The 12435-nt window shown below is 40.4% G+C and overlaps 1 protein-coding gene across 16 annotated transcripts in view; it reads left to right on the top strand.

Moving 5' to 3' along the window:
- Window positions 1-12435, top strand: part of CALD1 (caldesmon 1) — a 227100-nt gene that overhangs the window by 78064 nt on the left and 136601 nt on the right. For 11 of the 16 annotated variants that reach the window (XM_069003589.1, XM_069003590.1, XM_069003588.1 and 8 more), the window contains one exon: window positions 9082-9166. The exons of the other annotated variants lie outside the window; for them this stretch is intronic. The gene's annotated coding sequence lies outside the window, so the exon portion shown is untranslated. The remainder of the gene's footprint in view (window positions 1-9081; window positions 9167-12435) is intronic. 16 annotated transcript variants of the gene reach the window in all.

Genomic DNA, 12435 nt, shown 5'->3' with positions numbered 1-12435 from the left:
AATATCAGAGATGCTGACTTTGTAGTTTTTGATGCATTTTTATGAGAGAAGTTGACCAGAAACAGCTCCGTAGTGCGTAACCCTTTATTGTTTAGGGGTTTGTAAGCTCCATTTTATTTTTCATGGCGTAATTTTTTTAATCTTGTAGTCTAAAATGAAACAAAACCTTACTTTTATGATGTGCAAGCATGTATTTTACATTTATTTTTGCAACTTCCAATGGAAGGAAGTCCTCTAAGGAGCTGTAGTCAGGGTAATAAAGCTGGAGTCTGAGGCTCCGCAGAGCAGGGAAACCCTTGAGCTCCATTCCATGACATGGATGGTTCTGGCTGCTTTACAGAAACAAAGATGTAGGGGTGTAATTTAGCAGCACTTGTTTTCAGTAGTCACACAATGAAGAGCCTGATGGAAAGTCTTCAGTGAGTTTTGGATCAGATCATGAAACAGTTTGCCTATGAAACACCACAGAATTTAGATTTAAGAATAGATTTTATTGGAGACCAGGTTCTTTATATACATATAAAAAGACTTAAAAAATATGGTGGGAATAAGTGTTTGTGATTCCTTTAAAATCGAGAAATGAGGCTATTCTAGTGATTTCTAAGAAAAGTGAAAGTTAGCATGTAAGAAACAGATGCTGAGTTTTTGGCCCTGCTGAAGCTGATGATGAAGCTTCTCTCCTACCCAGTTGTAGCCTGTCCTCAGGTTTGGCAGACTTGCTGATTTTCTGGCTGTTGGCTGTTTTTTAGCAATAATCTCTGGCCATAATACACCATCTTTCTGGATGTCCAGTGCCCTAGGCTACTTCACATCTGTGAATCCTGTATGAATGTTTAATGCATAAACCCAGAGCATTTTCCTTCCACACCTTGGTGTGCCTGATGATTTGGATTGATTCCACTTGAATGCTGTGTCAATCAGTGCAGTATAAAGTAATTCTAAAAGAGAAATATTTCAGACCTACTTATTTTGACTTGTCACTGTTGGCAGGGGGGACAACTCTGTACAGAAATGGGTGAGTTTTCATGTAACTGCTGCATTCTTCTAGAGTAAAATGGACCAGTTGAACAAAAAAACATCATAAAAATCACCAGAATGAGTGTGCATGCATAATAGAAAGCTCCCAACCAGTCTTGTTAAATTCATGTTTTACACTGTCACACAGTCATGGAATGCATAACAACAGTCTGGCTATAGGTCAAGGGTCTGTTTGTTCTTTCATATTTCTCCTTAATTTGGCAAGTGGACACTCTTTCTGTCAAAGAGAAGATGCCAAGAGAAAGGGCAGGGTTTTTTCCAAGTTATTTTTGAAAGGCCTTGATTCTTGGATGTCTGATTAGGATATTTTAGACCTGGCTGTCATTACCCTGGAAATCAAATGTTACAGCAGCTTAATACGGGCAGCCAAAATCATTAAAAGCTTTCCAAAAAAATTTATCTAAAGATACAGTTTTGTTCAGCCACACAAAACAGCAAGGCACTAATTGTAAGCTTAGCAGGGGATTCTTATCTTCTGTCTTACATCAGTTTTAAACCAAAATTGTATCCTTTGAAGAGTGAAAGATGGGGTCTGCTTTGTTCTCCTTTCTGTTCTCATGCACATCCACACACATTTTTCTGTACCAGAGATTTATTTCTGTGCTTGGGTTTCTTTCTCTTTTATGTGTACATAATAATGATCTGTGTGCTGTGCTCACCTGAAATTCACACAAAATGGGAATCGAATTCTGTGGGAGCCTGAGCTGCAGGATCCAGGTTGGGCTGTGTGCTCTCCCTGCGTCCCAGAGGTGAGGAGTAGCTCCACTGGGTGGAAGCACCTTCTTAGGTGTGAATCTCATCAGCGTTGTCAAGACCTTGATGGGAGAAGCTGCTGTGAGCTCAGGTCTGTCTGAGGCCTGGGACATGGATCACTGGGTGATCCACAAGTAACAGCGTTGTATTCAAAGGATTTTTCAACAGCTCATTTGTTTCTTTTGTTTTATCCTGCTCCTCAAATGTCAGCCTGGGGTTATCCATGGCTTGTTCCAGATTGGACAGCATAGTCCTGTCCTGTGTTTTAAAGCAAAGATGGTTCTTCATTGTTCCAAAGGCTTTTTTTTAACTTGGTATTTCTGCAATGTTTTGCTTTCTTTATCTGCTTCTGACATAAAAACATGAAACTGAACAGCTCTAATCAGAATTATTTCTTGGGAAACTATGAAAACAACAGTTTAAGATACTATATCAAACTCTCTTTTAGTCCCAAGGCAAGTGTTATTACAGTGAATATCTTGGAGTTCATAAAATTTCCTATACAACGATTACCAGTTTATATGGTGTTGGACTCCAGTAGATCATCTTTCCCAGACTCAGGTAATCTACCTGCAGAAAATAGATGATGATTCTGAAGAACTTTCAACCCTGTGTAGCTGCAAGGTGTTAAGTGGCTTTCTCAGTACTTATTTTTAATGAAATCTTTAAAAGTTACCTTCTTTCTGTGGTGTAAAATGGCTTTATGATCAAGGTTTTTCTGTGTTGATCTCACAGTTCTTTGCAGTGGAGTTTGGCATTGCTTTCCCTTTTGTCACTATGACAAACTGAAGCACAAAAAAGAAGAATGATTCCTGTGACAGCACCAAACTGGAGGTGCTGCCAGCCAAGTGCTTTGTCCACTATGTCACGCTGTGCTTTGAAGGGCACTAATCTCCCAGTCCAACTAACATCAAACATGTTACTAAAACCATCAAAATATTTTTTATCAAGGAGATGGATAGGATATGAAAACAGGAAAAATACTTTTTACAATGGTTGACAGCATCATAGAGCTGTAGCAAATGACAAATCTTTTGAAAAATCCAGCAAAGGGTAGAATTAGATTAACTTCTTAAGATAGATTCAAGCAGTAGTGTAACTTGTGCTCTGTCACATGACATTCTAGCATGCCCAAGTGAGCCAGACAACTGTGTTGTTGTAACCCATATTCAACATTCCTATCAGTAAATCTGCTCAGAGGGCCCCATATCCATACCTTGTGTGGGTACTATCATTAAATCTTTTTTTGCTACTGCCTGGAATTTCATTATGAGCGATCAGTGATGTAATACTAAACCTATGGAATCTTAAACACGTCTCAAAATCTGTGGAATAAAGTAGATTCCTACCAAATCAAAAAGATGCAGCATTTTTTGTTGGTACTGTGGTTTTCTTTTTCAAGTGGCTCATTCCAGTATTTTTCCAAACATATTTCAACTAAAATGTCTGAAAATAAACTTTCTTCAGTAGATCTTTTAATAAGTGTTGTTTCTGCTTTCTTCTCTCCCCTGTTTCTGAGACAATATTTGGTTTGTTGAAATACAAAATATCTGTTACATGCTGCCCTCTTTTGCATGAAGAGTGTTTTTTAATTGCTACTGGTTGCTGTAGGAGCCTGTCTTTGGGATTGTATGGAAGAGTCTCTCTCTATTCTTGACATTTCCCTGTGGTTCATTAATAAGCCACATGAACCATTCCAGTTTGAAATGAAAAGAGGGAAGTTTGCCTGGTGTTTTTGCTTGGTTGCTGGGCTTGACCAGGAGCTGTGCTTGGGAAAAGTGGCTCACTGCTGGCTCCCTTGCTGCAGTGCTTGGGGACAAGCTGAGGGCAGAGGAAGGGGTCTCAGCCAGAGTGAACATCCATGGATACCCCACGTCTGCTTGCCCAGCCACCCTCCTTGCTCTGGAACAACAGCCTTTAAGGCTCTGCCATTTGTTTCCTGCCTTATTTTGGGTTTTGTCTCTAGGTGTGTGGCTTTGACAGCTTTGTGATTTTGTTGTGCCTTCATATTGCCACACATCCTTCAGCCCCATCCAACTCTCAGCCTGTCACGAAGCTATGCTGGGTGTGTGCTGCCAACACAGCATTTGTCAAAGTTAAGTATTTGATGCTCAGTACATTCCCAACCTGTAGAACTCTACTTGTCCTCCTGATGCCTGTCAGAAAACCTTTGCTTCCAAAACCTATTTTTTTTTTTTTTAAAAAGGGTCAATTTCAGCCTTGTAGCAAAGTCTCAGTCTGGGGGGAATGTTGTTTGGCTTGTGTTTTATTCCTTACATCCCCACACATTGAAACTAAAGAGAACTAAGTTAAGAAAATGAGTGCTGAAGTAAAAATTATGGTGTTTAGGGTATAGGCTACCAATAGTCAGTTTAAAGGGAGCACTCAGTAGGTTTTCTACTGTGTACCAAAGTTGGAGTTAATAACCTCAGGGACTGGGGTGTAGGTGAGGGTTCAGCATGGTGTGACTGGATACCAGAGGGCAGGTGATGCTTTAAACTCTACTCTTCCTTTGTGAGCCTGGTGACAAACTCGTGAAAAGAGTTTTGCACTTTTAAGGGAAAACAAACAAACAAAACCTCTGTCCCACAAACTCCTGTCTCTTCAGAGTTTTCTTTGAGCTATAAATTAACTGCTGATACTGGCTTAGGGGTTGGCCATCTGCCCAATATAGCTGTCCCACAAAAATGTACAGAATCTCTATCTTTCAGTCTCCTATGAAGAAAAAAACATAGAACAAAAATATTGGGGGGAAAAAATAAGTAAAACAGGACATGACCTTCTTTGGAGTAAAGACATGGAGGAATTAAAGGATCCTTAAAAAGCCATTCTTTTCTAAAATGCCAATGTTTATGTTGATGATTGATTCCAGAACTGATAGAGGCAGTAGGATAGACAGGTGGGTGGTGGAAATATTAACCAAAAATGTCTAAACTGAGATTTTTAAACAGTTCTGTCTGCACGTGTAGCATTCATATGCATGCCATGTTTTTTATGCTGACAAGAAAACAACAGAACCTGCCTTGCTTTTTTTCCCTGTTATGTAGGGGAATATCACATGTTGGATTGTCATCAAATTGTTGTTAATGCAAATTGTCACAAATTCAGCTTCATGTTTGACTCATGAAAGGGACTAAAGCTGTACTTTGAGCAAGGCTTGTACCTGACTCTGCTTTTTCTCAGTAGTGAAAAATAATGTGAAAAAACAAGAGCTGCCCTAGTTCAAGTAACAGACAAAACTGCTTTAGTTCTCTTTTAAATGCTGCTAGAGGAGAAACTCAGGGACATTTTTATAGGTAAAATGAAAGTGTGAAAGAAGCTGTCTTGCTAAAACACCCAGAATTATTGTTTTCCCTTTTTAACTATGCCCCTTCAACCATTCACATAAACATACATATATATATATATATATATATATGTAAAGCCTATGAAAAATGACATCTTAAGGGAAATTTTCAAAAGCACGTGAGAAGTCTGTAAGCTGCAACCTACGACATCTTTCTGTGAAATTTCAGTCTTCAGCCTGGTCAGCTGGAAGAGTTGGGAATTTGAGTCTGAGGATGACCCTACAGAGCATTTCAGATGTGCTTTTGTGTACGTGTGGTTCTGGGCTGTGGGTTGCTTGCTGTAAGGGCACCAAAGATGTGCTGCTGTCTGTGAGGGGGGGTGGTTTTCATGTTGTCTCTACAGGTGATTGTAAATGGAAGATGATGTTTCTGGTTGCACTGAAAGAGATTTTTCTGCCATTTGTCTCCTTTAAAGTGTCTGCAGCCCAGATCCACTTGGGTTGTAACATCTTTTGATCCTAGGGGCTGAATAAAACCAGGCCAAGTAATCCCTGGGAACTTATGCAACCAAAATTGCTAGGAAGCAGGGAAATTCAGCACATCTAATGCTTTCCTCTGAATCAGTGCCATACCTGATATGATTTCAATGAGTATTTTGGCTGCTGTTCATGCCTCCTGCTTTAACAGCCCTTAGCCCGGGCTCCAAATATGTTCAGAAATCCAGGTCTGATTTCTGTAGGTTTTTAAATATTTGTGCAGTAATGGGGAGGGTTGTCCTCAGCACTGTGGTCAACCAAAACTTCAAAGTTTTTGCCAATTCCTGAGTGTTGCAATGAAATAAGGCATTTTGTTTCTTTGTTTAGGTTATGGAAAAGAGGGTCAAGCTTTTCCCAGCAGACTGGAAATAGGTAGCCCTTGGTGCTGTTGTTTTTGCTTGCTAATGCAGGCTTTATCATCTAGGTGTTCCCATACCTAATCCTGTGGAGCAGGCCCACGAGGATTGCCCTCTTTGAGAAGTGTTTCTGAAAATGATCTTTTCCCCCTTCCTACAGAGGACAGAATTTCACATTGGGAAAGAATGATGGAAAAAACATTATTTAGTTTGCTTATAAAAGGTTAAATGTTCTACTGCTCTGTTTAGAAGTAGCTATCTCTAGTTATAAAGTTATGAAAGAAAGATGGCACTGACTCCTTGAAGAAAGGAGAAAGTTTATATTTCCACAACTGTTTGGGTTTGGTACTCAAACCTCAATTTCTGCCACCTGGTAATCAGTTGTTCAGTATGTAAGTAAATATAATGAGGAGATGATCTATAGGAGAGTGAAGAAATAATGAGGTAAATAAGGTAAATTCCTTTGTGGTGCACTTTGTGCTCCTTTTAAGGAAGAAGTGCAAGATAATTGTCTCACCTTTTCTTTGGGTGTGTCATCCAGAGGTTTCTTGAGCATGAACCAAATAGATTAATTTGATAGAAGCTTTTTAGTTGTTGGTGTCCCTTGACTTTGATATTTTGCAGACTATATGGTATGAAACAGTATAAAAGTATATCAGCAGGTGGATTAAAACATTCCTCTTGCTCAAATAATGTCTAGTTGTTAGCATTTGCTCATTCATGGTATTTCACTGGATAGATCATAGAATCATAGAGTGGCTGCATTGGAAAATGTCTGAAATATATTAGTGAGTTTTGTTTCAATAAGAAATTCTTGAAGATATTTGGCAAAATGAATTTGTTTCTTAAAAGTTTTATTAAGCACTGTGCTTAGGACTACAGATTGAAAACAGCCCGTGAAAGAAAAACATGTCCTTAGTCAGGAATATATTTGTGTGTGTGTGTGTGTGTGTGTGTTTTGGCTCTGCCTCAACAAACGTGTGCCTAACTTAAAGAAGGTGAGTAATCTTGTTTGGTTGGTGAGGCGAGCGCTTAAGTACCCTGTGAATGAGAGCACTTAGGAACGACTTGGTGTGAAGGTATCACAGGAAACAGGGCTAAGTGAAAGCCTTAGAAAGAAAACAAGATGTTCTTCTGATTAAGACTAATGTCCACCTTCAGAGCATTATCTGCAGAACATCTCAGCAGTCGGGAAGTTACACAACTTGAAGCTGTTTAACTGTACTACAACGTACCTGAATTTATATTTTCTTCTTTGTACGTAAATGGTGCGGCATTTTTTGTTTTTTTCACAGCTATAGGAAGTTAAGCAGAGCTCCTGCTTGAAAGACCTGATCACCTCATGTAGCTACATGACTGCTGAATGGCATGACAGTCCTTGGATTTGATTGGGGATTGGAGTAGTTTTGCATTTCATTGATGGAAGGATAGATCTGGATTTTCTCTGGGTTAGAACGTGCAACTGCCATTGACTTTATGGGAATTTTATTAAAGCTGAGATAGTCCTGTAACCTGGGTTTATGCATTGCACAAAGAGAACCTGCATTCTTTTCACCAGATCTGCTGGATTCGGCAGACCTCAGGAAAAAGTGGATTCCTCAGTATTTACTATGATACAGTGTTGGGAAGGTCCAGAACAGAGTTTCCTGGAGGAACTGCCATCTGAGATGGACACAGCAGTGATCTTGGGGCAACAAAGGTGTTTGTTGTTTTTGTAAAACACCAGGGTGCCAGTTGTGTTCAGCCATGGTGTGGAGCACAGTGTGGAGGAGATTGATGCCCTCTTCATCCATCACACACTACCTTCAGAAACCTCGATTGGCAGGCAGTATAAAATGGAAACAAACACCTCAAAATTCTCTAAAATAAGCAACCTCCCTGCCCCTGACACTACTGCTTCTGGATTTAGAAGTAAAAAGTAGAAGTAAAAAAAGTAAAAAAAAAAAAGAAGTAAAAAAAAACCAGTGTAAAATTGCACTGTCACTTGCAAAAGCATGTTTTTTTTCAGGGTTTAGTCAAATCTCTTGCTCAAGACAATGAGTCTAATGAATACTCTTAAGCCCACCTGCTGATTGTGTTGATTAGGTGGGAAGGTAAACTCTATTTGTCTAATTAAAAGCTGATTGTGAAGCCAGCTTGGTTTTGGTATCTTTATCTGGTTTAACAGGTAAAGTAAATTTTTCTGCACCTTGCAATTCCAGCCTTTTGTCTTCTGAGTGTGTGAAAATTTGACAGTTTTGTCTTTTTTACTGCCTCTGAACATGGAAGTGGATAGGAGTCATCAGAGCCTCTGAGCAGCTTTTCCAGCTGGCTTAGGTTACTCCAAATTGCAGATCTGAGTCTATTCTCCCAAGAGCTCCCTCCAGTTCTCCCTGAGGCATCACTCAGAGGCAATTTTTTCTCACCACATGCTGTCTAAGTTATCATTTATTCCAGCTATTGTTCGAAGGTGGCTGTTCTGTCACTGTTGCAGTCAAAGTACCTGTCCAGGCAGACAAACAACCTGTCACTGGAAGCTGTGTAAATGCAATCCAGCAGCTATGCTCAAATAAGCCAAACGTTTTTGCATCTTTGACTGGAGGCAGCCAGCAATCAGGAAGCTCTGCTGGTCTACAGCCAAAAGAAATAGGGAATTCCCTCAGATATAGTTTTGTGTTTTTTTTTTTTTTTCTGAAGCAATTAATGGGGGTGTAATCAGGTTTGGCTCCATATTAATCGGTGCAGTTTGGATATTAAAATTCTCAGTTCTGTGGCTGATGCTTCCCAGGCTGTTCTCAGGATTGCATTACACTGTGGTTGGGTTACAGTCATGGCAGCAGGATCAGGTGAAAGGAGCAGTTTTCCTTGCAAGTGGAAGCCACTCTTTTCCCTGAGTGGGACTTGAGATGCATAGAGCAGTCTGCTCTTCCTTGCTTGGGAGTTTCTTCCTCGCAGAGGAGTCACTGGAAAAAGAAAAGGAGCAGCGAGTCAGTTTAGTCAGTGGTGCAACAGCATCTAGCAACTGCAGCAAGGATCAAGACTTGTTTTGCTTTCTAGATTATCCTAACTGTAAAGTTTTTCTGCCTTTGGTGCCCTCTTCATCCCCCCATGTAAACACTTCTATCTTTCCAGTGCCTGTGAGAACCATTGGGTTACTCAGAGAATCCCTTGGGAGCTGAAGAGGCAGCATCTTCCAGGCTCAGGGCCATCATATCTGGTGAGATATATGCTGTTTATGCTGCCTTTTTTTTTTTTTTTCTGGAGCTATGTTTTGTTCAGTTGAGACAATTGCTATCATGAGCTGCACTTTAGTGTTAGCTTAGTTTCCTTTGAAGCTCAGAGTCTGGTATGGCAAGAGGTTGCTTTGGGTTAGTGATCAGCCTGCTTTGGAAGATATTTTGTGGTAGTCCTTAATCAAACTGACTGCCAGAAATTACTTGTACATTTGGGAATCTTCCACCTTCATTTTTCCCTTTTGATTTTGGTGCTAAGGTTTATAAGTAAGTATGGGCACGGTAATTCAACTCTCTAAAACACTGAGAAATTTTTCCATCTCGTGGCTCCATATTAATCTCCTGGTTCCTGGAAATTACCCGAGTGGGAAGGGGGTGTTTTTCCCTTGGGAAGGCCTAACTCTTGTGTCTTTGTCATTAACCCCTACATGTGGCCATCTTTGCATGCACAGGGTACAGACTGAGGTAATGAGGTCAGCTCAACAGCCACACCAGGCTTTCTCCTGGTGAGAGGTTATGAATATGGAGACCATTATATGTCATTAAGATAATAATGCTGCTGAATATGTCAGCAAAGTCAATGACTCTCTGTTCCCCAGGTGTTCTGGTTTTAGTTTGATAGGGACATGTAAAAGAACGTTCTGCTTGCCAGGTGGGAGGAAATTTGCCTTTCAAAAGATTGTTGCTTCAGCACTTGATAGGAGTCTTGCTAAGCAATGATGATTATAATAATAAATGTTCCCAGGCTGTACTTATTTTATAATTGCTGTTTAGCCCAAATTGCTCTGAGTGAGGAAACTCCATCATTCTGACTGCACAGGTGGAGGTTATGATGTCATGCCTAGCAAATTCACTGATTCAAAAGGATGCAGCATGTATATAAAATACTACTACAATGCAGAGTTTTAGCAGTGAAAACTAAGGAAAACAGAAAGGATTCAAAATTTAAGTGAAGAATCCAACCTTGATGAGGAGGTGAGGAGAGGACTTACCTTGAATGGTTTCCCTGCTTGTTGAACATCTCTCTGGGGTGACTGTCACTTTCAGGGGCTGTGTCTTGCATGATCTGATCTGATGTTGACTTTTCCTATAAGGGGAAGGTTTGTAAGCATCCCAAGAAGTTAGGCCATACACGTGGTAGGGCTGGTGGCTGTTGTGTCTGCATTCACTTTTTGTGAGTTTCTGTCTCTGAGTTCACTGTCTCTGACTTCTGTTGCCTCAGCACCGTTTTTCTTGTTCACCTTTTCTGATGACTGGTGCTCACAGGCATATTCAAGTGGCCAAGCAGAGCAAAGTCCTGAGCACATACTGAGTTCCTGTGGTCAGCTGGACCCTGACTGCTCCTCTGGCCTCTGGCTATCCCAGATTGTGTCAGGAGATGAGGGAAAGAAGAGGCAGGGTGAGTTGGGCTGAAGCCAGGAGAATAGAAACCTAAAAGTGAATTTGTTGGGCAGTATTGGTTCCCAAACACAGTTTTTTTATTTGCACATAGATCTATAAAGGCTCCAGTTTCAGTCCTTGGGAATAATTGAACCTTAAGCAGTAATAAACAGTGCAATATTCAATTAGTGAGCTGTCCTGAGAAAGGCATGAGAAAGTAAATTGGGTGGTTTTTTTTGAGGCTGTTAACTATGCTGACAGAGAGTTGGTTAATTCTTGAAGGATAATGTTTTGGGCAAAGTCCCAGCCTCCAAATGCCTGAAGGCAGACTTGTCCATATTTGTGGTATATTTGGGGTCTAGTGTTCCTCCTTTGGGCCATATATTTTAAGAGGGAATTTTAATGGAAGGAAACATTGCTGCAGAGCAACAGCCTTCTCTGAAACACTTTCCAGAGAAATTTTAAGGCCAAAGGTCTTGTTTTTTCAGGGCAAAAGATGTGAATCCTCTAACATTTACTTAGTTATAAATAGCCATGGGCAAGGCTCTAAGGATGGATTCCTGGGAGATTGTATCAGGGGTAGTTATTCCCCAAACTAAGCAAAGGTATTGGTTGTCTTTTAATTGTCATGTTGTCTTTGGCACAGAGAACACCATTATTAAACAGATAGCAAATAATTATAATAAATCTGAGGTTTTCACTCCTCTCAGGCTCAGGTGCTTCTTATTTCTCTCCAGTCCCAACAAGAATAAAAATGTGTCTTATTTCTGGGAAGAGATGGCAGTTTAATGCTGGGGGGAACGTTCATGCTAAATGTTTTGGTTCTCAAGCCATGGCATCAGTGAGGTGGCAGGAGAAAGTGCAACCCCATGGGGAAAGAACTTAGCTGGGGTGCATGAGGTGCTGCTCTTGACCAGCTGGGCTTGGGCAGAGAACTGCATTTTATTTACCCACACCTCTCTTCCCCCACCTGTAAATTGGAGGGAGGATTATGGCTTTCCTTAGAGGGATGCTGTTTGAAAATGTTGTGTTACTTTCCACTGCAAACTAAATCTGCTGGTCTCATCACTAATAAATAGGTGAGTGTTATCTAATTCCCTTAACAGGTTAGCTTGCCTTCTGCAGTGAAATTCAGCCTCTCCCAGTGCAGGTCTCACAAAGCTCAGTGTGCAATTTATGCATCACCAAAGAGTTAACACGAAACCCAGCTGAGACATAAGCCTTGCTAAAGAGCCTGAAGGCCAGAGCCTCTGTAAGTGCTGTGACACTTCCAGACAGAAGCACAGCATTAGAGGTGTCTTTACAGACTCAGGAGTCTGCTGGACCACTGGGCAGTCCTGGTGTATGTCAGGCATCTGCACCATCCATATGCATCCCCAGGGAAATAACTCCTGGCTGTAAAATCCTAAAAAATAGGAAAATGCACAGCATTGTGTCTTGAAAAAGGAATGCAGTTTCTGATTTGCTTTCTAATTTTCTGTATCAAGAGTAAATGTACAGTAGCTGAACTGACTGGAAAATGTTTGGTAATAAATACATTAGCTGAGACCTTAAATAGCAAGAGAAAATATTTTTCAGACACTGATGTGCTTTTGTGTAGATGTGTTTTTTCTGTTAGTACTTACCAGAGAAGAAAAAGTAAAACTGACTTCTAGTAGCTATTAGGTATCATTCCAATATCTTGCAGTGTAGCATTTATTTCTACTGATGTGAGACAGGTATTTAACTAGAAAGTTGTAGCTGGACTGTGTAGGATACTTGAAACTTTAGAGAACTGAAGAGATTTCCCACTGTAACCTCTTGTATGCTATCTGTACCCCTAAAAATTAAAATTAATACCCAGTACTCAAAAAAAAAAAAAAAAGGACACAGG

Source organism: Aphelocoma coerulescens, chromosome 1A, assembly GCF_041296385.1.
Source record: "Aphelocoma coerulescens isolate FSJ_1873_10779 chromosome 1A, UR_Acoe_1.0, whole genome shotgun sequence".
Taxonomy (NCBI): domain Eukaryota; kingdom Metazoa; phylum Chordata; class Aves; order Passeriformes; family Corvidae; genus Aphelocoma; species Aphelocoma coerulescens.
The sequence above is the reverse complement of the archived record's forward strand: the minus strand, read 5'-3'. Positions and strand labels throughout refer to the sequence as shown.